Genomic DNA, 24,289 nt, shown 5'->3' with positions numbered 1-24,289 from the left:
CTTGCTGACATTGTAATATCATTTCTATGTATTTGCTGCCTTTGTAACAGAACCTCAAAAATTGAGACTAGACAGGTCATATTAACTCAGCTTATGATGGCAAAAGAGAAAAAGGGGGGAAAGGAGGAGCAATCTGGGGTGTACCAGGCTTGGATCCAAGGTATGGACTGGCTTCAGCACAGAACACTGGGCCTCTCTTCATGTCACATGAGAACACTCTGTGATGACCCCAATGCCTCTTGGCCTCCCTGGTGCCCAGTAAGAAGTCTGCTCTTCTCTGTAGTACGGTAGTGTAAAACATGTAACCTGAGCAGTGGCCTGGCTATCTCATTAAAATGATTGGTTCTCACTTCATATATAAACTATTGCACTTCCTGAATAAATTGAGTCTGCGTCACAGAACCTGACTCCCAGTGTCTGAGTTAAGGGGCACCATCACACTCCCTCCCTTCCTGAGAGGGCCAACCCACATTTGACAACACCCTGGTGCCCTGCATGTGCACATGGTCCAAATGCTATCTGAACTCTCCAGCTGGAGGGGACTTGAACACCACCTCCTTCCATCAGGACATCAGACTCCAACACCCAGGGATGGACCTGAATAGAAAGTGGACACAGTATGAGGAACATCAGGGAATATGCCATCTCCTGTCTAGAGGTACAGAGCTGCTGTCTGTGTCTAGAGGGACAGAGCTAAGGAACTGCAGAACAACCCGTGGAAGAAGGAGCACACCTGAGATCAGGATAACATGAGGAGGACAGAAATATCCTCAGCAGGGAGCCAGGGCCTTGACGTGGAGCGGCCTTCAGTTTTTCTCAGTCCTTTGCTGTTATGGAATTTTGGAATAAACTATGGAAATAAAGGAAATTTTGAGAACAGCTGACAGAAGTGAGAGGAGGCCAGAGGCTTAGAACAGGAGGCAGAGCAGGGAAACCAGTGAGAGTGCACCTCAGGAGAAAGGCTCACCTGAAAGTCCAGGGAATGAGGGAAGAAGGAGAGAGAGGGAAGAAGGAAGAGTAGGAGGGAGGAAAAGGGAGAGAGGGGGAGGGGGAGAGAGAGGGAGGTGGACAGATGGAAGGGGAGGAGAGGGAGGGAGAGACAGAGAGGAAGGAAGAGAGAGAGAGAGCGCCGAGAGTGGGAGGGGAAAAAGGGGAAGAGGGAGAGAGAGAGGGAGGGGGAGGACAGAAAGGGATGGGGAGAGAGGGAGGTGGGCGTATGACACGGGTTTGAGCTGCAGGATAGAAGAGTTACATGAGAGATGCAGGTGAAGGTGATCACAGGTCAACAGGGAGACCAGGAGAACAAGGAATCAAATGGATAAGGCAAGATCAGAGGTGGCACAGGGAAGAATTCATCCTCAGTGTGTGGAAGTCCACTAGGCTCTTCTGGTATGGTGAAGACTGAAGACTGGCTCAGTAACATGATGTGTCTTGGAAACTTGCAGATTCCTGTGACCTGAAAGCTCCTGACTGTCTCCAGGAGACCTCCCAGCATTTGTGCTTGAGGACTCCCATCAGATAAGTGAATACATAAATAAATACCCAGAAAAGTCCTGAATCCCTATTTTCTCCTGGGTCCTACAAATCTTGAAGCAATAAATCAAATCATGGGACTTGTCAAGAGAAAGGAGGCAGGACAGCTCAGGGCCCTGTGAGGAGAAGCAGCCTGGGCAGCAAAGGCTCCCTGACCTGCAGCCTGGGGGAGGTTTGAGTCTGAGGCTGAGCTTGTGGGAGGAGCACTGTGGAGCCCCCAGGAGCACTGCCATGTCCTCACCTGGACACGCCTAGTGGAAGAGGGACATCTGTCCCTGACCACAGCCAATGAACCTCCATGGGACCCAAGCTGGCCATGTGGAGGCCCAGCAGGTGAACAGTCTAGGAGCCTGTCCTGACTTCTCTTGGGGCCAGGCCAAGTTATCCTTCTGCTTGGAGAGGAGACTGGCTGGACTTGCAGCTGATGGTGACCATGTCTCCTGCAGACACAGCGAGGGAGCCTGGAGACTTGTCATCTTCATGTCCCCACAGGCCCCTGCAATCAGGAAAATCAGGATTGGACCACAATCACACACACACATAATGCCTCCTCAGGGGATAAGAATTGCCATTAAATTGGAGAAGAGCATTATCCAAATGTACCATCAACAAAGGTTCAACTAGGGCTGTCTGAACTGGCATAGGAATCCATCCAGTTGAGCTAGAATTCCATGAGGAGAAGACATGGTAAAATTGTACCTGGGGGAGTTCAATAGCCTGGGCCTCAGGATTTAATTGTTTTATCTTTAAATGAATGGGGTCTCAGTGAGTGATCCATTCCTCTGTAGGAGGTGACATCACAAGCTTCATTTGGATAGGACGAATCCATGCAGGGAGTCCATCTACCTTTATGACCATCAGGTGGTCAATATGATGGAGGATCCTCTGCAGCTGAGTGTCTTTCCTTCCTTTTGGAATCCTTTGATGGCTGGAACAAGTGTTGGAAACCAGTAGGTTCGGTTCTCAAGAAGGAATTCACAAGCCTTTCTTGTATCTGAAGGAGAGACTTAAGGTAGTTCACAAAAGACTTCTTGCTGACTTCAACCGAATGAACATCAGACGCCCAGGGGAGAAAAAGGGGTAGCCTCCCACACAGGATTTCAAAGGGAGAAAGACCTGCCTTGTAAGGGGGGCATTGGGCCCAAATAAGGGCAAATGGCAAAAGCATTGGCCACCTAGCACTGGTATCCTTCAGATAGAAAGTCAGTAAATTTCATCTTTCTCCACTGGGTTGTTGCATGTAAATCCAAAGTTAATGTTTTTTTTTCCCTAAAACTTGGGGTATCCTTAGTCTGGAGTCAGGCAGGATCCACCAGCCTTCTGATTTCCCACCCACCTTTTCTTTAGCCTTCTCTTCTTCTGGTCAACAGTGTGGGAGGGAAGGAAGGCTGGTTTTCGGATATGGAGCAAAGGCAGCATGGTGGCTGGTTTTGGTGTGGAGTCCAGGGCCACTTGTTGAGCTATCCCATCAGCAAAATTATTGCCTTGATGACCAGAGTCTCCTGTTTGGTGACCCCAGTGGTGTATGACAGTCATCTGCTTAGGTCACCAAATCACCTAAAGGAGGGCTAATATTTCCTCTTTCTTGTTATGTGTTGGGGTCTTTAGCTCCCTTGCTCTTCTTCACCAGTGACAAGGGAAGGGAACACTCCCTAACAAGGCCAGACTGGGAAAGGTAGGGCCGACTGACCACCCACACCCAGCCCTCTGGGCAGAGGACAATCAGACGTGTCAGGGACCCGTCACAGCAGGAACTCATTTATTGAGGAAATCACAAAGCTTTTATGTAGGGTGAGAGCTAGGCAGGAACCAATCAGCTTAAAGGTCAGAAGGGAAGGGGGATTCATGCAGGTGAGAGTCATATATGGCAAGCACCAGCTGATCTCATTCACGGAACTGTTGTTAACCAATCTCTGAGGGTGGTCCAATTTATTGTCATTAACTTTTGAAACCGCCATTGAGGCCTTGATCTTGCTCACCCACCAGGAAGGAGTCAGCCTGAGTTAGTTAATGTGTCATTAGTCCCAACAGTTATGTACTTTCCCTCAGCAGTTAGTGGCCCCCTCCCCATCAATGGCTCATGTACATGTAGGGTAGCAAAAGCACACCTGCTGTTGGCAGTGCTGAGCCCAAATGACTTGTTTCCCTTGTGACCACAGCTCCTGTCTTCTGAGCCCTGTTTGTGACTTGGCTGCTGCCATCTGTGAACAGGATGGCTTCGGCCTCAGTCAGAGGAACAGGGGTCAGTCAGGCCGTCCTGAGTTCACTTGGTCGCATATCCTCACAGTCATGCAGGAGTTTGTGTGGATGCTCTTGGGCTTCAGCCAGGCTGTGTTGAGGGCCCTGTGGGGACAAAGGTGAGTCCAGGTGGTCTAGGAGCACTCTGACATTGAGTAATGTGACTAGCCTCCCATCTATCTGGTGCTCCATTTAGGAGGGTCTCTGCACAGGGTGGGGTTGTCACTGAGAGGGAGTGTCCCAAGGTTAACTCATCCCCTCTCAGACCATAAGGGTAGTGGTTGTTATGATACCTAAGTGGGAAGGCCATCCAGACGCCACTGGGTTTAATATTTTGGAAGAGATAAGCATAGGCCTTTTAGACACTGGATCATAGGTGAGAACACCCTTGGCAAATTTGATTTTGTTTTTGTTTTTGTTTTTCTTCCATAAACAAATTGAAGGACTTAATAATATCTCTTGGAAGTTGAATTTTGTCTCTTTTGATGTCATTTTATAAAGTTTACATATATTGTTTTCTGAGTCTATATGAATGTTAGTTAACATAACATTATATTTAAAGTATGAATTAAAGAAATGTTGAGTGAGATGTTAATTTTCTTTGTGAGTGTGAGTGCAAAACTGGCACAAAGTTTTCATGGTTTATATTATAAACATTTAAGTTGAGCAGGCTCTCATTATCATTTACAAATACATTTACATTTTTACCCAATTTTAAAGGCAACAGAGCTTGGTTACAGAACATTAAATGATATAAGTAAAATTTAATGAAACTTGTTATCCTTATACATCTAAAATCAGTATTATAGATGACTTTAGTTTGGAGAACACCATCTTGATACAATGTTTCTTTAAACCTTTATTTTAAATATTTGTATGCATGGAGACATGAACATATTTGCATAAAAAGAAGAATAGCATCACAATTACACTGATGATTTTATACTAACCAAGCTCAGTCTTTAAACTCTATGTAGAGTTTGTAATATAGAACAATACTCTAAAATAACAGTTGTTTTTTAATCAGTGTTTTACAAACACTAATTTTTAGGAATACTGGTTTTAAGACCTTTGGGTATAGGCCAAGGAGTGGGATACCTGGGTCAAATGGTGGTTCCATTCCAAGTTTTCTAAGGAATCTCCACACTGCTTTCCAGAGTGGCTGCACTAATTTGCAGCCCCACCAGCAATGTATGAGTGTACCTTTCTTCCGACATCCTCGACAACACCTGCTGTTGCTTGTATTCTTGATAATTGCCATTCTAATTGGGGGTGAGATGGAATGTTAGGGTGGTTTGATTTGCATTTCTCTTATTATTGAGATGTTGAACATTTTTCCATATGTTTGTTGATTGCTTGTAGATCTTCTTCTGTGAAGTGTCTATTCATTTCCTTAGCCCATTTGTCGATTGGATTATTTGCATTCTTGGTGTAGAGTTTTTTGTGTTCTTTATAGATTCTGGAGATTAGTGCTCTATCTGAAGTATGAGTGGCAAAGATTTTCTCCCACTCTGTAGGCTCTCTCTTCACATTACTGATAGTTTCCTTTGCTGAGAGAAAGCTTTTTAGTTTGAATCTATCCCAGTTATTGATTCTTACTTTTATTTCTTGTGCTATGAGAGTCCTGTTGAGGAAGTCTGGTCCTAAGCCAACATGTTGAAGATCTGGACCTACTTTTTCTTCTATAATTTGCAGGGTCTCTGGTCTGATTCTGAGATCCTTAATCCATTTTGAGTTTAGTTTCGTGCATGGTGAGAGATATGGGTTTAGTTTCATTCTGTTGCATATGGATTTCCAATTCTCCCAGCACCATTTGTTGAAGAGGCTATCTTTTCTCCATCAGCATACTACAGAGATACAGCCACATCAATGTTCATAGCTGCTCAATTCACAATAGCCAGATTGTGGAACCAACCCTTCAGTTGTTGAATGGATAAAGAAACTGTGGCATATATATACAATGGAATATTACTCTGCCATGAAGAAGGATAAAATTATGGCATTTGCAGGCAAATGGATGAAATTGGAGGATATCATGCTAAGTGAGATAAGCCAATCTCAAAAAACTAAAGGACTAATGATCTCGCTGATAAGCGGATGAGGACATATAAGGGGGGATATGAGGGGTGAGCGTTAGGGTTAGGGTTAGGTTTAGGGTTAGGGATAAGGAGGGTGGTAAGAATGGAGGAAGGAAGGACCGTATAGATGGAAAAGAGGGGTAGGAGGAGTGGGGGGGAAGGGAAAAAAATAACAGAATGAATCAAACAATATTGCCCTATGTAAATTTATGATTTTAATTAAAATTTAAAAAAATTAAAAAATTAAAAAGAATAAAATAAAAAAACAAAGGTCGAATGATATTGCTAATAAGTGGATGAGGACACAATGGGGGGAGGGAGGGGTTAGTGTTAGGGTTAGAGTTAGGGTTAGGGAGGGGGGCAAGTATGGAGGAAGGAAGGACTGTATAGAGGGTAAACAGGGGTGGGAGGGGGGGGGGAGAAGGGAAAAAATAACAGAATGAATCAAACAACATTACTCTATGTAAACTTACGATTACACAAATGGTATGCCTTTACGCCATGTACAAACAGAGAAACAACATGTATCCCATTTTGTTTACAATAAAAGAAAAAGTGAATGAAAAACAAAGGAATACTGGTTTTAGAAAGTAAAACTTAATAAATATAATGTTATGAGTAAATTAATGTTTTAAGAAATACTTATTTTAACATAGAGATTAAACTTTGGTTTATATCAATACATTAATATTTCAATTTAGGAGAAAACCAACTGATTGAGTTTCTTATATATAATTAACTTAGTTACAAACGAACTTTTCTATCACTTAATTAGACCCTCTATTTCTTTACCATCATTTTACCATATAATGACTATCTTCCCTAGGAATGTTTTCCTTGTTTTCACTAAACATATTTTATATGTAGAACTTCTTAATCTTCTTGATAACTGTGGAAATCTTCATTACCCTCAGGGTCAGAATCTTGGCTGACTGAGCTGTGTCCTTAAAAGACTTTCACAACCATTTTTGAGGGTCCAAACTAAATCCAGCCTTAGGTCCCCATATGGGAAATGATCAGGATGGTCAGGTCCACCAGCTGCCATATTTCAGACCTTCTGGACAATTCAGGGGTCCACAGATCCCCCATTTGGCCATCCCACATTGAGCTGGCTCATTCTAATTCACAGAGGGTTTGGAGGCCTCCCAGTGTGAAAGGCACCCCATAATCAACATGGCACCCTGATGAGAATTTGTTAACATACATTCCAGAGGGTCAGATGCCCAGTGAGACTGGTTAGATCCCGTGATAGAACTAAGGGTTACAACAAAGGCAGAAATAGGGGAAACTGACAGACAAAAATCTAACCAGACAGTGAGAGAGCAAGTGGCTGAAGGTTCCTATTTGTCAGGGAGAGAAGAAGGTTTTCTCCCCAGGGCAACAATGAGGGAGCAGCTTCAGAGACAACTAGGCAAACACACAATCAACTAAAGACAATTTTCAAAGAAAAACAGAGACTCTCTCCTCCCATCCCAGTCTCCAGACCATTGTCACAGCCTATTAATCAGAGGGCCTATGCCAAATATACCCCTTGTCAGAAAACCAACTAACTGAAACACCTACAAGGATTTACCTTCAACATAGCTGACACACCTCTGACTCTGCATTCACTGGAGGTGAAACACCACAGAGGATTTAGCACCAACCTAGTTGAGACACCTCTGGAATATACATTCACACCAAATGGAGAGAACAAATAAGGAACCTCCCAGGACTTAGTCTTATCTGTCTCCTCTTCATGCCTAGACTCGAATTAGTCACCATGTAGGATTCAAACCCCAGCAAAACCACAGTGGACAGCACTCCTTTCTGTTTGTGGTGTGATGGTCCTGGGCAGCTCAGAGCCAAATCCTGAACCATGGAGGATATCTCCCTGGGATCTCTAATTGTTAAGGCAATTTCCAATATCCAAAATAACTCTGGGTCCTTTTGAAGTAAAGACAAAGAATTCATTCTAGCCAAGGCCAGGGAAGCAGAAAGCAAAGAGTTCTGCAGGCTTTGATACCAGCATGGGGTCCTGACTGCCCCTTAAAAGTGGGAGTCTACAAAGAATTGGGGAGGGTGGTGGCACTTACAACCACGTTACATAAAACATGTTTTCTCAGAAATCCTCAGCACATGTTTAGAAGGGCAAGCTCACATCCCACAAGTCAAGGATAAGCTGGTCAGGGGAAGGGGGGAGGTGTTGGCTTCAATGGCAGTGGACTCACGAGAAAAGGGGGGACATTTCACACAGTGAAATGACTGATCAAAACGGGGTCAGATTAATTTTCAAATCAGCCCATAACAATAGCTTCCATTGTAACTCAAAAATGACTTGTAGTGAACTCAGTACCTGAATTGTGAAGCAAAATAAATTACACTATTGATGCAAGGCAAATAAAAAAAAAAACATGCTGGAAGAAAACAAAGTATGTAAGAGGAGAGGAGAGAGAATTAGGGAGAGAGTGGAGGGAGGGAGAGAGTGGAGGGAGAGGAGACAAAACAATGTCTTAAAAAATGACGTTCAAACCCAAGTTCTGTAGCCTGAAAATGGAGGTGTCAATGGATGTAGACGCCTTTTCATATAAAACCTGGAGAATACATCCTGGGTCTTTGCACAACACAGGAAATGACCACATGACTCTTCCAGGCAGAGGCAGATGGCAGTAGTGCAAGGCCTCCATTGCACAGAGGAGGGTAAAACAAGCGACGATTGACAAAACTGCCTTTTCTTATCTAAATGTCTTTAATATTTAATGGACTGTGTGCTCACAACTGTACCAGGGCAGCATGGGGTGTGTAGCATCCAAGAGTCAAACGCCTGACAACAACACAATTGAAATCCCTTTCTTGCAGAATCATGGGGCAGAGAATGTTGAGAGGAAGCTCCAGGCAGGAGGCCTCCAGGGGAGAGTCAGGAACAGGCTCAGCCTCCCAGAGGCCCAGTGCCCTGCCTCCAGAGTCCCCTCAAGCTGTTCAACACTCTGCCTTGTCACAGGCCAGAGCTGGCCTGTTCCCAATCCAGTGCCAGAAAGTATCTGTGAGTGACCTGAGAGGCCAGAACATTGAGGATCCTCCCAGCTGACCACTCTGGGAGGGGAACTGCTCCAGGGGAAGCCAGAAGACACTGGTGAGGACCCCCAGGCAGCCCAGGGCCGGGCACAGTGAGAATCCTGGCCCTGGCCAATGGCAGCATCCAGTGGACAATGGAGGGGAGGCCCCTGGAGATCCAGCAGAAAAGTTTCTCCATGCTGCACCTATGGCTCACGTCCCACACACCTGAAGACACACTTTTATTCAGACAAACCTTGAGTCAGACACACCTGGGAAGTCACTACTCATTCCTCACTCACAGAAAGAGCAGGGAGAGTGAAAGACTAATGGTTGACTTTGCTGGTTGGGGCAATGTTTTACACAGAAACACACAGTACATGCAAAGAAACAGAAAGAAGTTCAGCAAAGTATTTGCAACACTACAATTTCAATGGCTCCATGAACAACAGTGCTTCACTGGATCATCAATCACGCTGAAGTAGAGTACAACCTCTTAGAAACTTGCAGAGGTCAGCTGACATGAGTTTATCTGACAAAATGAGGGGTTTCTATTTTGTCTCTTCTACTGTTTGACTTGTCAAACTGTGATTTATCTACTTATTTACTTATTTATTTATTTATTTATTTATTATTTCACTTTCGAGAAAGAATTTTACTTTACAGGTAAAATATTCACTCCTTTCCAGGCTCCTTTCACACAGCACAGTGACAGGCCATGTGCTGCACCTGGTGCAAACACAAGGGGACAGAAAATGTTTAGACTCTGTGGAATAAAAATGGCTGAAACTTTCCTAGATTTAAGGAAGAATGTGGACATTCAGGATAACTGAGCTTCCAGGTCCCAGATAAAAACAACCTAGGAATGAGAATAGAGTGAAGCAGACGTTATTGCCCCATGTGCATGTATGACTGCATGAACTCTGTGATCCTGCAATATGTATAATCAGAAAAATGAGAGATCACACTGCATTTGTGTATGATCTATCAAAATGTAAAAATGCATTCTATGGCCATTTACAACTAATTAGAACAAATAAAATTTTTAAAAATAGAAAAAGAAGGTCATACTAAAATATATTGTAAAGATTATTAAAACATAAAGACAGAGGCAGTGTTGAAAGGAAAAGGAGAAAATGAGCCCTTAACAACCTCAGAAACTTCCATAGGACTATCAGAGGTATCTCAGAAGAAATATGCAGGGAGGTGGAATGAGAATTAATACACACAAAATGCTAGGAAAATAACTGAGCCAAGAATAACAGGTCAACCACCGCACTTTTCTCCATACAATTTCTAAGTAAATTTTAACAATTATCACAATATTGCCAGTTCTTGAGACCATAAAAATGGGATGCTGGGTAATAAACTCCTATGCCTCTTGCTCTTGCTTACTCTTGCAGGGTTCTAGAAGGCAGTGAAGGTGTTCATTGGTATACACTACTTCATTACATATACTTTCCTCCTTTTATATATCCATTCTACTCTTGATCAGCACTTAGCTCTTTCAGTGTACAGTTATCACAGATAACAATGTGACATCACTGCACATGGGGATGTGTGCACATCTATGTGCTCTGAGTGGACGTTCTGTATCATGTGCAGGGCACGTGCATGGTCAGGGAGTCCTCCAACTCAGGTGCATTCACATTCCCAAACACAGCAGAGTGATCTGGATCATTCCCCTTGCTGTGCTCAATGATCTTCATGGTTTATATTTGAGGGTCTTTCTTCTGAAAGTTTCTGGTGGTTTTTTGCTACTTTCACTCTCTGATGATTATTGATGCTGATCACACTTCACATACTAGATGCCCATTTGCCTATGAGCCTGAAAGAGACCTTTATGTGAAGAGGTCCTGTCCACAGTTCCTGCAGTGTTACATTTGTCAAAAAAGCTGACTGTCTAGGCTTCCACCTGTACCTGGACACCTGGTTAGATCCAATGGGCACTTGGCTGGTCTCACCACACCAGGGTCCTGCAACCATAGTGTAAGATCTCTTCATGGTGCTTCTTCTGATTGGCCTCCTGTGCTTCCTGTCAATCATAGGCTGGAGGAGCACTACTGCACTGAGGAGGGCATGCACACCTTCAGGGACATCCACTCACGAGGGTCTGATCTGATGGGTGAGTGCTGGGCCTGACAAGGACATAGGAACAGGGTGAAGAGGATATTCTCTGAGCCTAACAGAACCTCCCAGTGACCCTGAGTGCCTGGTGCCTCTGAGAAGTGCTGTCAGCAGGTGGAGGCAGCAGGAGGAGCAGCTGGGGCAGCCCAGCTTCACACTTCTGCTTCCCTGGAAGGTTTTTGTCATGGTCTGTATCACTGTGGGAGGGGAACTGCCATACTGTTGACAGAAATAAGTGACCACATCTTCAGGCTGCAAGCTGCTGATGGTGAGAGTGAAATCTGTCCCAGATCCACTGCCACTGAACCTCGTGGGGTCCCCAGATTTCAACCTGTTTGCACCATAGATCAGGAGCATAGGAGCTTGCCCTGGCTTCTGCTGGTACCAGTTTAAGTAAATGCTAATGCCTGACTGGCCCTGCAAGTGATGGTGACTCTCTCTCTGTTGGGGGCTGTGCCATGTTGACTGCGCCAGGGCGGTGCCTGATCACATCGGCAGCGAGGAGGTTAATTGACATAAGCACACTCAGGTGATTTATCGTCCACGCACACAATGTATGCGCATGTGTTCTCGAGCACTCCTAATTGTGCTTGCTCCGACTTCTAGTGTCTGACCTAATATTTGCGTAAATGGCGTGGCCCTACTCTCCACCTCCTGGAGGTGATATAAGCGTAGGTGGAGTGAGACACACAGCAGCAGCTAGCAGATAGACACGGCAACTAGTAGAAAGAAGAACGCAGCAGCTAGCAGGAATAGGGCAAGAAGAAAGAAAGGAACATGGCGGCAGCTAGTAGAAAGAAGCGGTGGAAGGCAGATCACAGAGCAGAGAACTGAGATGCATCACTAAAGCACCTTAGGTAGACGTACCCTTAGTTCACAGCATGCAGGACGCACCAGTAAGAAGCAGCAGACTTTAAGGTGTAGCAAGTCTCTCTTCCTCTAAGCTCTAAGCAAAGTCTGTCCTTCTCTCAAAGTCTCTCTCTCTCTCTCTCCTCTCAAAGCAAGTAAACCTCATTTCCTCTATCCTCTATAAACAAACAAGCAAGAAAGCAGTGCACTAAAGAGAAAGATAGAAGTAGCTCAGTTTCCAGTCCACCACCCATAAAACCCATGCAAATTGTTGCTGCAGGCGGTGACAAATATCCAGGGATTTTGTACAGCAGAGCCAGTGACATTTCTCCTTGAGATTTAATCAAAGCTGCATTCTAGTGAAAAAATAAACATTTCTGGTAAGAGTGTAAGCTGACCATGAGAGTAAAGACCAAAAGACACACCATGCCCACACCAGCTGAGGACACTGCCTGGACCTCATGCAGGAGGAAGAGAGGAACATCTCATGACAGCAGAGGTGTCAGGCTTCCAGGAATCTCTTACAATGCTGAGCCTACATTGACTTCATGATGCTGGTAGGAGAGAGCAGAGCATGGGAGCCAGCAGGTAAGGAGCAGCCACCAGCAAAGGCTGAGCCAACTGAACCCTCAACAACTCCCTGGACCCCATCAGGGAAGTGAGGTCCCAGGGCCAGACACTACCCAAGACTGGGGAGGAAGAGGGCAGATGGCAGAGGGCAGATGCAAGGAATCACCCTCACCAAAGCAGATGCCCACAAGTAGGAGCCTCTAGGATACTGGGACGGGGCAGGACAACCTGACCTGTAATTGGCATGTGGCTGGAGGCACAACCTGGAAATGGAAGAGTTCAAAACCCCACGTGACCCAGGAGCCCCAAACTGCTGGGGATCCTACCTCCAGGAACTCAGAAGCATCTCACAGAAAACAGCACGATACTTCAACAAAGGAGCGGAAAGCACCAATTATGAAATATGTCAAAGCATTCTCTTCTTCTTCAAAAAGATCTGGAAAAGACTAGCCCAGGACTGGGGTGCAGCTCAGAGGAAGAGGACTACCCACCACATGTGAGGCCCAGAGCTCAATCCTACCACCACTGAGAAAGACAGACACCAATTCACAGGACCAGGCAGCATTTCCTCTCTTCACCAACACAGGATCAGAGGCCTGTCTGAGGATCTTCGCTGAACCAGTGAGTCACGTTCTGCTCTCAAGAACACAGTGAGAGTCACACTGAAATTCCAAAAGAGCAGTGTGAAGAGACTCAGCAGAGTCAGAACCAGAACCAGACCCAGCAGGAAGGATGGATCGTCACACTGGGGCATGAGACTCTGCCCAGAGCTCTATGAATGAGAAAAGCTCTTCACCTAACACCCCCTCCACCATGGCCTGTCTCTGTGCCTCACTATAAAGATCATGGTGACAGTTGTCCATGGTCACCATGCCCAACACTTGCACTCAGTTGTGTGTCAGTCTTCCTCATTGAAGGGGTTACCCCAGGGTCTCCCAGAAACTCCTGCTCAAGGTCACCTGAGACCTGCACATGGCCCAGTGCAGAGCTCACACCCATCCTCATCCTACAAGATGCCCAGTGGCATTCAGCACCTCAGCCACACCCCTCCTCATGCACTTTCTCCCTGTTCTTCAAGACCTCACTCCCTCCTGCCATTCCCCCATCCCGACAGACCCTTCTCAATCACCTTCCTGGCTCCTTCTTCTCCACCCTGTCCCAGAACTCAGGCTCTGGGCCTCTACTCTGTGCAGCACTCACTGCAGAGGTGCACAGAACTCAGTACCCAGGGAACACCTCAGCTGGAATCCCAGACTCAAACACCCAAGGTGCTGCTTGACAAGCACCTGCAAGTCTAATGCACATGGCAGCCCAACATGTCCAGAGCCACATTCCTCATCTCTCCCCAAGGCCTCGCTCCACAGTCTTCACTATCAGACAAATGGCAGCTCCACCCTTCTGGGTTTTCATGGCAGATTTAATAGATATCCTAAGACTACTTCTCTCACATCCTATGACCTAAACACCAGCCTGTCCTGAATCTCTATCTCCAAATAGACCACTCCCTGCTCCCTCCACTTTCATAATGGTGAATCAAGGAAACCACCATGCCTGGCCTGGATGTTCCCAATGGCCCCCTAACTGTTCTCTCTCCTGTCTTTCTCTGCAGAAAGAGCCTATTTCCTTCTCCAGTCACCCACAATGTAGGCTTTGACTGTGTCCTCAGAGGCCCTGTGAAGAAATTTACAGTGATCAGGACAGTGTGGCCCCCTTTATCAGATGGTGACCACGTTCTCTTGAGTATTACCTAGCAGAGGGATTGCTAGGTCACAGTGTTTTGATTTTACATACATTAGAATCTACAAAGGTCCGATTTCTTTAATATTCTTTGGGCATAGAGAACCTCCAAGGAATGAATTAGAAAGATGTGACCTCTCAGGCAGGAGGCACACACGAAAGTTCAAGGCCCTGTGAGAAGGAGCTGCTAAGAAGCCTCACTGACCTGCTGCCTGGCGGGAGATTGGTGTGTGAGCCTGAAGCTCTGGGGCAGGAATCCTGGGTTGCTGCTCATGTGATAACCTGTCATGTCTTCACGCTGGGGCCTGCTGATGGGGGGGAATCGGTCCATGAACCACTGCTCCTGACCCTCCATGGTACCCCAGCTGCCCATGTGGATGTCCAGGAGAGGAGCAGCCTGGGAGTCTCTCCTGGCTTCTCCTGCTGCCAGGCCATGTGGTACTTCTGGTTGGATGAGAGACCCAAGCTGGACTTGCAGGTGATGGTGACCATGTGTCCTGCAGGCACAGCCAGGGAGCCCTGAGCCTGTGTCATGTTGATGTCCCCACAGGCACCTGTAATCAGGAATTGACAATGATTCATTCTCTCTCTCTCTCTCTCTCTCTCTCTCTCTCTCTCTCTCTCTCTCTCTCTCTCACACACACACACACACACACACACACACATACACTCATGCACACACACATGCAAACGCACAGATTTTATCATATATACTATAAAATAGCATATATAATCCATTTTATGGGGGTATTATGGGTCAGCACAAAACTAGGCCCATAATGAAAATGGCCATAATTTTCAGTACAACATTTAATTACATTTCCAACACTACAAAGATATTATTAAGCCACTGCATCACTTTGAATTCTCACCTGAGGCCCAGAGTCACAGGAACATGCTCCCAAGTGTCTCAGACACCATCCTATGGCCTGGCCTGCTGGATGAGCTCAGAACTCGTGACAAATTCCTTGTTTATAAAATGCAGGCAGCTGGTTTGCAGGGGCCAATGCAAGGTCATCAGCAAATATAGGAAAGCAGCTTGCTGGACTGTTGGTTGGGGAAGGTCAGATGTCAATCAAGATACAAAAATCCCACCACAGATAGTCTACCTCTGTGACAGAATAATCAGAATTCAACATAGAAGATCAAACAGACCAAATCTCCCCAGACTTCAGATTTAGAATTATGAAAAAATTAAGAAAAAATTTATGCTTCTGACATGATAGGCTAAGTACCAGAAACTAAAAAATTAAAACACATTAATAAACTGGATATTATTAACACCTGAGTATATTTCACATGCAAAACAAATTACTTATTTGATCATAAAGTTTACCCTAATCCAGAAAGAATTTCCACAACCAAATATGTTCTCTGGTTTTCCCATTTAATCAGTGTGAACTGCCCCTTAAGATTGCCACAAACAGAAAGTATGTGACGTTATAATATCAGGTACGATAGAGTAAAATGGATTCATAATCAGACAAATTCACTTGGAGTGCAGGTCACACAGGTGTGAGCCACACAGAGCATGGCATGAGGAAGTTTCCAGTTCCTGAGGACAAGGAAGTGAAGAAAGGACATCTGTCCAAATCCGTTTCTGACAGGTTGTCCTACCCTCTGGATCTTTGATGAACTCTGAGCTTCTGCTTTGTAGCTCCTCCAATGAGCTCCAACTCATTTTCCTTCACTTCATTTATTTCTACTCATTAAGATAAGGCAGACGGAGAGCCAGGTCTCCAGAAACTAGAAATGCCACCATGCAGAAAGGCCTGCTCCTCAGTGTCCAGAGGAGGCTGCACACCCAGGACAGGAGGAGAGCCTCAGAGGTTTGTTTAAGCTTGGAGAAACCATAACAGGCCCTTAACTGCTTCAAGGCCCACACACCAGGATTCCACCTGTGGAGAAGGTGTGTCAGATGACCTGGGCTCTGGGGAGAAGCAGCACAGACTTGTTGGCCAGAACAACACAGGCTCAGTCTCTAACACCTTGGGAGAAGGAAGTCTGAAACTAATGTCCCTGTGCAGTGGACACAGAACCCACCCAAAGTGACCATGTGGAGCAAAGGCCAAGAGAAAAGCAGTGCAGATGGAATCAACCTGAATCAGAGAAATAGTCTGCACTCTCACCTCTTCTCATACATGGAATCTATTAAAAACTTACACCATGACACCAGCTGCCCAGGGTCCCTGACAAGGAAGAGCAGAGGGGGAGGAATTCTCTATCATCAGTGAGAAAGAGCTCACAGAATCCTCCCTTGCCCACTCTTTTCAATGGCCTCAAGAGGTTCGTCTCTTGGGAACTGTTTGGATGACTCTGAGTGTCACACGCATGGAGATCACTAGGACAGGATCCCTCAGTTCATAGACACAGCACCCAGGAATTTCCCCTCACTGCCCCAGCTGGACACGTCCCTTCTCTGTCCTTGGGCAGGGCTGCTGTGTCTCCAGCTGAAACATGGGGTTCTATCTCACCAGCCTCTTTTGACCCTTGCGCTCTTATTTCATTACTAGATCAGGAAAAGCCGACGTCTAACACTGTCCGTGACATTCTTGTTTCTCTAGGTGACAGTTGTCACCAGAAGCTCTGGAAACAGCCACTTCTATGCTGAGGCTGGAAGAAAATGTGAAGGTCCATACTTGTGATGTGAGATTGTCACCTTCTCTCCTTAGCTGAGAGAAGGGCAGCAGGGGGGACATTCCCCTCTCAAGGGCTGCACTGCACGCAACATCCATATCCTTGGGTCTGTGCTGTTAGGGTGACAGGCACTGTTCCCCATAACCTCCCTCAGAGAGAGGCTTCCACGTGGGGCTCTCCTAGCTATGCCACAGACAGCGTGGTTTCCTCTTCTACTGTTTTTTCTCCAAATATACCAAGACATTTGATGTCCCCACCCTCCCTCACTCTTTCCACCACAAGAACCCACCAGGACATTTGCATGATGCTGCCTGGGGAGGACCTGCCTGCAAGTCTGACATAAAAGCTCAGCTCTAACAGGACATTCACTCACCAGGATGCCTCAGTTTAGCTTCTCAAAATGAGGCTCCCTGTTCAGCTGCTGGGGTTGCTGATGCTCTGGATCCCTGGTAAGGACAGAGGGATGAGGAAGGAAAAGTGGGGGGGAGGTGAGCCCTGGGCTCCCATTCTGCCCATGTGCTCTATCCACATGAGAGGTGAACAGGTCTGTCCTCCAGGATGAGGTAGGTGAGGCTGAGACTGTAGGAAGGAAGAAGATTCCAGAAAACTGTTATTCAAAAGAGGGGAATGCTGTGGGTGAATACTTGAGAGTCCTTAATAAATCATAAAACTTGGCTCCTTTTTTCAAAATTGAATAATTTGGCATATAAACCAAAATACCAAAAATAATTTAGCCTAAATTGGAAAAAAGAATGAAAACTAAAAATATCTAATGAGGTGTGTATGCAACACTTTATTTCTCTGTCATTCTTTCAGGATTCAGTGGGGATAACCTGCTGACCCAGACTCCTTTCTCTGAACCTGTCACCCCTGCACAGCCAGCCTCCATCTCCTGCAGGTCCAGTCAGAGCCTCCTAAACAGTGATGGAAACACGTATTTGCACTGGGTTGTACACAAGCCAGGTCAGTCTCCACAGGGCCTAATATATCAGGTTCCCAACAGGTTACCTGGAATCCTAGACAGGTTCAGTGGCAGTGGGTCAGGGACAGACTTCACACTGAAAATCAGCAGGGTGGAGGCTGAGGATGCTGGAGTCTATTACTGCATGCAAGGTACACATTCTCCTCCCACAGTGGTGCAGCCCAGAACAAAAACCTCTTCCCCGGGAGACCCAGCTGCCACATGTGCTGCTGGTCTGGCAGCAGCACAGCAGAGTCTCTGTGTGTGTGAGGAAGATGCTGGAGACTCAGGGAATAGGGTACAGCTGAGGACTGTGGACCACAACTGCCCTGGCCACAGCTCAGGCCAACCCATTCTTGGCCCTGTCAGCTGCAGCAGCCTGGCCTGGCACATGGAGGACAGGAGCAGAGGGGTCCAGGCACCTCCTGAAAAACAGACAAGGTGAGTGTGAACACTGTGAAGGAGCAGGACCTGTGCCCTGTGCAAGAACCTGGCTCAGGGAGGTGATGGTCTAGGGAATATCTGGACATCCCCTGGTGCTTGCAAATGATGTTCTTCTTGAAAGTGGGGTAGAAACCTAGTCATAAAGATGACTTAACATGCAATCAATGATAATTGGAAAATTATGAAATTGGCTGCTAATGCTCAAATTCACTGAAAGTTATTTGGGTAGCTTCCAACTCAGAGTAAAAGGATTGTCACTAAATTGGGGAAGAACACTACACAAATGTACAGTCAACAAAGGCTCATTGAGGTGTGTCTGCCCTGGTCTAGGAATTTACCACCCACTTGAGGTAGAATTCCAAGGGAAGAAGATATGGTAAAACTATACCTAGGGAGTTCAGTAGCCTTGCTTTAGTACACAGTCCAAGCAAGAGAAAAACATAATTAGCATCATTTAAAGTTTTACCATTTGAGTATGATTGGGGTCTCAGTGAGTGATCCATTCCTTTGTAGGAGTTGTCTTCACAAGTTTTAGTTGATTATGATGAATCCATGCACTGAGTCGATCCACCTTGATGGCCATCAGTGTGATCAAGATGATGGAGTAAGGTCCTCTCTAGCTGGGTGTTATCCTTGCTTTTGGAATCCTTTGATGTCTCCTGGCTGGAACAAGTGTTGGAAACCAGTGGATCCTCTGGATTGGTTCTCAAGAAGGAATTTATGAGCCTCTCTTGTATCTGCTGGAGAGACTTAAGGTAGTTCACAAGAGACTGCTGGCTGACTTCAGCCACATGAACATCAGACACCCAGGGGAACAAAGGGGTTGCCTCCAATGCAGGATTTCAAATGGATAAAGACTTGCCTTGTAAGGAGTATATCAGGCCCACAAAATAGCAGCAGGTAAATGCATGGATCACCTAGCACCTATCACTTTTAGAAAGAAAGGAAGCTAATTTGTTCTCTCTAAAATGAGTTGTTTTACGTAATCCAGTATTAAGGTTTTTTCTCCCAAACCTGGGGTATCATTAGTCTGGAATCAGGCAGGATTCACCAGACTTCTGATTTCTCTCCCACTTCTCATTAGCCTTCTCTTCTTCTGGTAAATAGTGTGGGAGGGAAGGAAGGCTGGTTTAGGATATGAAGCAAAGACAACATGGTGACTGGTTCTGGTTTAGAGTTCGGGTCACTCATTGAGAACTTTGGCTGACTGAGCTGTCTCCTTAAAGCACATTTGTAGCCATTTTGGGAGGTCCAAAACTACATTCAGCCATCGGTCCCTGCATGGGAAGTGGACAGAATGGCCAGGTGTACCAGCTGCCATATTCCAGAACTTCTGGACAATTCAGGGGTCCACAGTCCCCCATTTGACCATCCCACATTGAAGTGGGTCATTCTAATTCACATAGGGTAGAGGAGTCCCTGTGATAAAGGCACCCCATAATCAACATGGAACCCTGGTGAGAATGTGTGAACATACACTCCAGAGGGTCAGATGCCCAGAGAGACTGGTTAGATCCCATGGTAAAGCTGAGGGTTAGAACAAAGGCAAAAATAGGGGAAACTGAAAGAAAATCTAACCAGAAGTGAGACAGTGAGTCACTGATGTGTCCCATTCAGGGAGAAAAGGTTTTCTCCCCAGGGCAACAATGAGGGAGCACCTTCAGAGACAACTAGTCTACCACGATCAACTAAAGACAATTTTCCAAGAAAAATAAGAGATCTCTTCTCCCATCCCAGTCTCCAAACCATTGTCACCACATATTTATCAGAGGACTGTGCCAAGCTGCTCCCTTATCAGAAAACCAACTAACTGAAACACCTACAAGGCTTTACCATCAATCTATTTGACACACCTCTGACTCTGCATTCACTGGAGGTGAAACACCACAGAGGATTTAGCACCAACCTAGTTGAGACACCTCTGGGCTTTACATTCACACCAAATGGAGAGAACAAATAAGGAACCTACCAGCACTTAGTCTCATCTGTCTCCTCTTCATGCTGGGCTTAAATCATTCACCATGTCGGATCCAAACCACAGGAAAACTACAGTGGAGGGCACTCCTCTGTGTGCAGGGGGAGTCAAGGGTCTTGGGCAGCTCAGAGACACAGCCTGGACTCTGGTTTACATCTCCTGGGGCCTCTGAATGTTCAGGTGCCTTTCCATTATCCCAAATAACTCTGAGTCCTTTTGAATTAAATGACAAAGGATATATTCTGGTCAGGGCCAGAGAAACAAAGAGCAAACAGATCTTCAGGATTTGATACCCCCATGGAGTGCCAACTGCCCCTTCAAAACTGAGAATCCACAAAGGAAGAGGGGGGTGGCATTACAACCACAGGTTACTCAAAACATGTTTTTACACAAAACCTCAGCACATGTTCAGGTCAAGGATAAGGAGGTCAGTATGCAAGAGGGGACATGGAAGTGTTACCTCCATTGGACTGGGCTCAGGAGGAAAGGGGGATGATCTCACGTAGGGTGAGGTCTCTGAACAAAACGGGGTCCGCTTAAATTATGTTCAAATCTTCCCATAGCAAGAGCTACTATTGTGACTGAAAAATAACGTGAAAAGGACTCGGAATCACAATCATGAAGCTTACATACTAATTCTGGTTGAAGAATAATACATGCTGGAAAAATCAAAGTATGTAAAGAGGACAGGAGAGAGAAGGAGGGGAAAAAGGAGACAGCTGAGGAAGAGGAAGAGAAACAATGTCTTAAAAATACGGGAGAGCAATTTTTTTACAGAAAATTCTGTAGCCAGAAAATTGAGGTTTCAAAGGAAATATACACACCTTTCCACATAAAACCTGGAGAACACATCACGGGCCTTTGCACAGGAGAGGAAATGATCCCATGACTCTTCCAGGCAAAGGCAGGTGGCAGCCAAGGAAGGCCTCCATTGCACAGAGTTGTGTAAAACAAGGAAAGACTGACAAAACTGCCTTTTCTTATCTAAATGTCTTTAATATTCAGTTGACTGTGTGCTCACACCTATATCAGGGCAGCATGGAGTGTGTAGCATCCAAGAGTCAAACACCTGACGACAGCACAATTCAAGACCCTTTCTTGCAGAATCATGGGGCAGAGAATGCTGAGAGGAAGCTCCAGGAAGGAGGCCTCCAGGGGAGAATCAGTAAGAGGCTCAGCCTCCCAGAGGCCCAGCACCCTGCCTACTGAGTGCCCTCCAGCTGTTCAACACTCCCTCCACACAGGACAAATCCAGTGCCAGAAAGTATCTGTGAGTGACCTGAGAGGCCAGGACACTGAGACTCTTGCCAGCTGACCACTCTAGGAGGAGAAACTGCTCCAGGGGAAGGCAGAGGACACCTGGTGAAGATCACAGGCAGCCCAGGGCAGGGCACAGTGAGAACCCCAGGCCCTGGCCAATGGTAGCATCCACTGGCCAATGTAGGGGAGGCCCCTGAAGATCCATCAGAGAAGTCTCTCCATGCTGCACCTGTGGCTCATGTCCCACACACCTGAAGGCACGCCTGGAGCCAAAACCACCCAGGAAGCCACTCCTGATTTCTCACTCAGAGAAAGAGGCAGGAGAGTGAAAGGCTAATGTTTAAGCTGCTGGTTGGGACAATGTTTTACACAGAAACACACAGTGCCTGCAGAGGAATAGCAAGAAGTACAACAAAATATTGACAACAGTGCTTCACTGGATAAATATACACATTGACATATGGTACAATATATTAGAACCTTACATGGGTTAGATTATATGAGGTTTTCTGAAAAAATACAGAGTTGTTCTTTGTTATCTAACCTACTATTTGACTTGTTAAACTGTGATTTTTTTTCAAGAAAAGAGTTTTTCTCAAAGATAAAACTCTTGTTCAATAACTCACTCAATTTCCTCAGGCCACAGTGACAGGACATGGAGTCCACATGGTGTCCACATAATGGGACAGTGCCTCCCCATCCTGAGTCCCTGCATGACAGTTTGAAGCAGCCCCTGCGTGACCCTTCAGGACACAGACTGGTGTCAACTGTGAAAATGGGACAGTGATGACCTCCTCACTCCCTGAGTGCTATGAAGGAACAAAATAAAACCTGAGTGGCTGCAGTGAGAGACCACGGGGTCCTCTTCACTTTCTATAATGCTGCTGTCTTACCAGGTAAAAATGGGAAACTACATTCATGCTTGAAACAGATCAGCCTTTCAAGGCTGTGGTGAGGATTTTTTGCAGGTTCATGTCACCTTCTTGTAGGCAAAAGTGGGACATCTTACATAGAGCTAGGAGAGAAGAACCTGTAGGTGAGCCCCTGTGTCCACAGGGTCCTGTGCCCTCTGCTCTGCACATTGGTTTTCTTCAGCTCCAAGAGGACAGCCACCCACCTGTCCATCTCGATGACACAGACACTCAGACCCAGGGACAAGCTCAGAAACCAGCTGTCATACCTGGGAACCGGGGAAGAGGCCAGAGCAGAAATGACTCACCAGGCCACTCACTGAGTTCAGGAGAGCTGAGGCCAAAACCAGGTGTCAAAGACTGATCTAGTGTCCATCCTCTTCCAGTCCTGAGTCTAGAAAACAATAGTGTACAACACATTCAATATGAAGGTTCTAAATGTGATGGATTTATGTCTTTTCATGCTCTGAGCCTGGGTTTCTGCTTTTCTCATCTAAGATCAGCGGGAAGTGAGAAAACACCTTCCATCCCCACTGCTGTCTTTGGAGCAGTTTGAGGCTCAGCAGGGAATTGTGTCTTCTTCTCATAGCAAGTAACACAACTTGTGCATTTTATTCTGGATGTGTTCATGACTAAATGTGACACTTCTTCCCTGAGACATTCAAGTAAGAGGACACTCCAGAAAGATGCTTCATGAGGTCACCTGGCTTCATGGTGCCCAGCTCACACCACCTAGTGTGCTAGAGCTTTACCCACTCGAATTTCAGAAGAGCAGTAAGAAAAGGGGTATCTAAATGACATTTTTTCATCAAGACCAGCATGTGCAAAAGGATCACAGTCGATTGCTCCATCCAGATCCATGACCCAGGGTCCTCTTACTCTCCAGAGCATGGTCCAGGCATGGGGAAGACACCATTCAGAGCTCCCTGCAAAGTTGGAGGACCAGAAGGTGACCTTGAAATTGATGGTCTCAGTGCTCCTGTCTGCCACCACTCTCCGACATTGCATGCTTCCAGGAACGTGGCTCGGCAGACTTCCTCTTCATGAGGATGTACTGTGATCAGGAGCCAAGGGACATAGCTGCTTCAGCATCTCAGAATATTCAGCTATGAGGATCCTGACCCCTGGTAGGTCCCTTGTCTTCATACTCCATGTGAGAATATCACTCACACAAAACATGTGTGTCCCAGGATGTGGGCTTGGCAGAGGGAAGAACAAGGGAGAAGGAGACAGAGATGCAGGGATGTTAGAGAACAAGGAGGGGTGGAAATGTGGAATGGATATGACCACATCACACTTTGTGTATGGACACAGAAACTAAATAAGCCCAGGGATTTCCAGCTCCACATGTTTCTACAACACACCAGTGAAAAAGTGGTAGACACAGAAGGAAGAAAAGGGAGAAGGAAACTAATGTCCCTGTGCAGTGGACACAGCTACCTAGCACAGAAAGCCCCTTGGAACAAGGCCGAGAAGAACATCAGTACAGATGGAATCACCCTGAGACGTAAAGAGCACAGACTCAGTCCTGTTCTAACTAGGGAATCTCCTGTTAAACCAGGATTTGTGGCACGTGCAGCCCAGGGTGTCTGACAAGGGACAGCAGAGGGAGGAAGGAATTGTCTTTCAACCATAAGAAGAAATAACATAGAAACGTCCCTTGTCCACTCTCTCCAGTGGCCTGAAAGGGTTCTTCTCTAGGGAAGTCTTCTGATTACTGTGAATATCAGAAATGCACTTGACTAGGACAGGATGTCCACCAACTTATAGATCTAGCTCCCCAGAATATCACACTCACTGCCTCAGGAGGACATTTCCCTTCTCCTCCGGCCTTGGGCAGGGCTGATGGATCTCCGGTGAAACACAGATTTCTTTTCCACCAGCTTGTTTTGATACTTGTGCTCCAATTTCAATGACTAGGCCAGGAAAAGATGAT

The 24,289-nt window shown here is 46.0% G+C and overlaps 2 long non-coding RNA genes across 2 annotated transcripts in view; one reads left to right on the top strand and one right to left on the bottom strand.

Annotated features, from left to right (window-relative positions):
- LOC306643763 overlaps positions 1-13,537 on the bottom strand; it is a 78,217-nt gene extending 64,680 nt beyond the window's left edge. The window contains exon 1 of the long non-coding RNA XR_013759045.1: positions 13,463-13,537. This is a non-coding gene — a long non-coding RNA (uncharacterized lncRNA). The remainder of the gene's footprint in view (positions 1-13,462) is intronic.
- The window catches only part of LOC306643760, a 66,244-nt gene extending 46,865 nt beyond the window's left edge, over positions 1-19,379 (top strand). The window contains exon 3 of the long non-coding RNA XR_013759041.1: positions 18,963-19,379. This is a non-coding gene — a long non-coding RNA (uncharacterized lncRNA). The remainder of the gene's footprint in view (positions 1-18,962) is intronic.
- The last annotated feature ends 4,910 nt before the right edge of the window (positions 19,380-24,289 follow it).

This window comes from Sciurus vulgaris (genome assembly GCF_902686455.1).
Source record: "Sciurus vulgaris genome assembly, chromosome: 14".
Classification (NCBI taxonomy): domain Eukaryota; kingdom Metazoa; phylum Chordata; class Mammalia; order Rodentia; family Sciuridae; genus Sciurus; species Sciurus vulgaris.
This window is presented reverse-complemented; position numbering and strand designations above follow the sequence as displayed.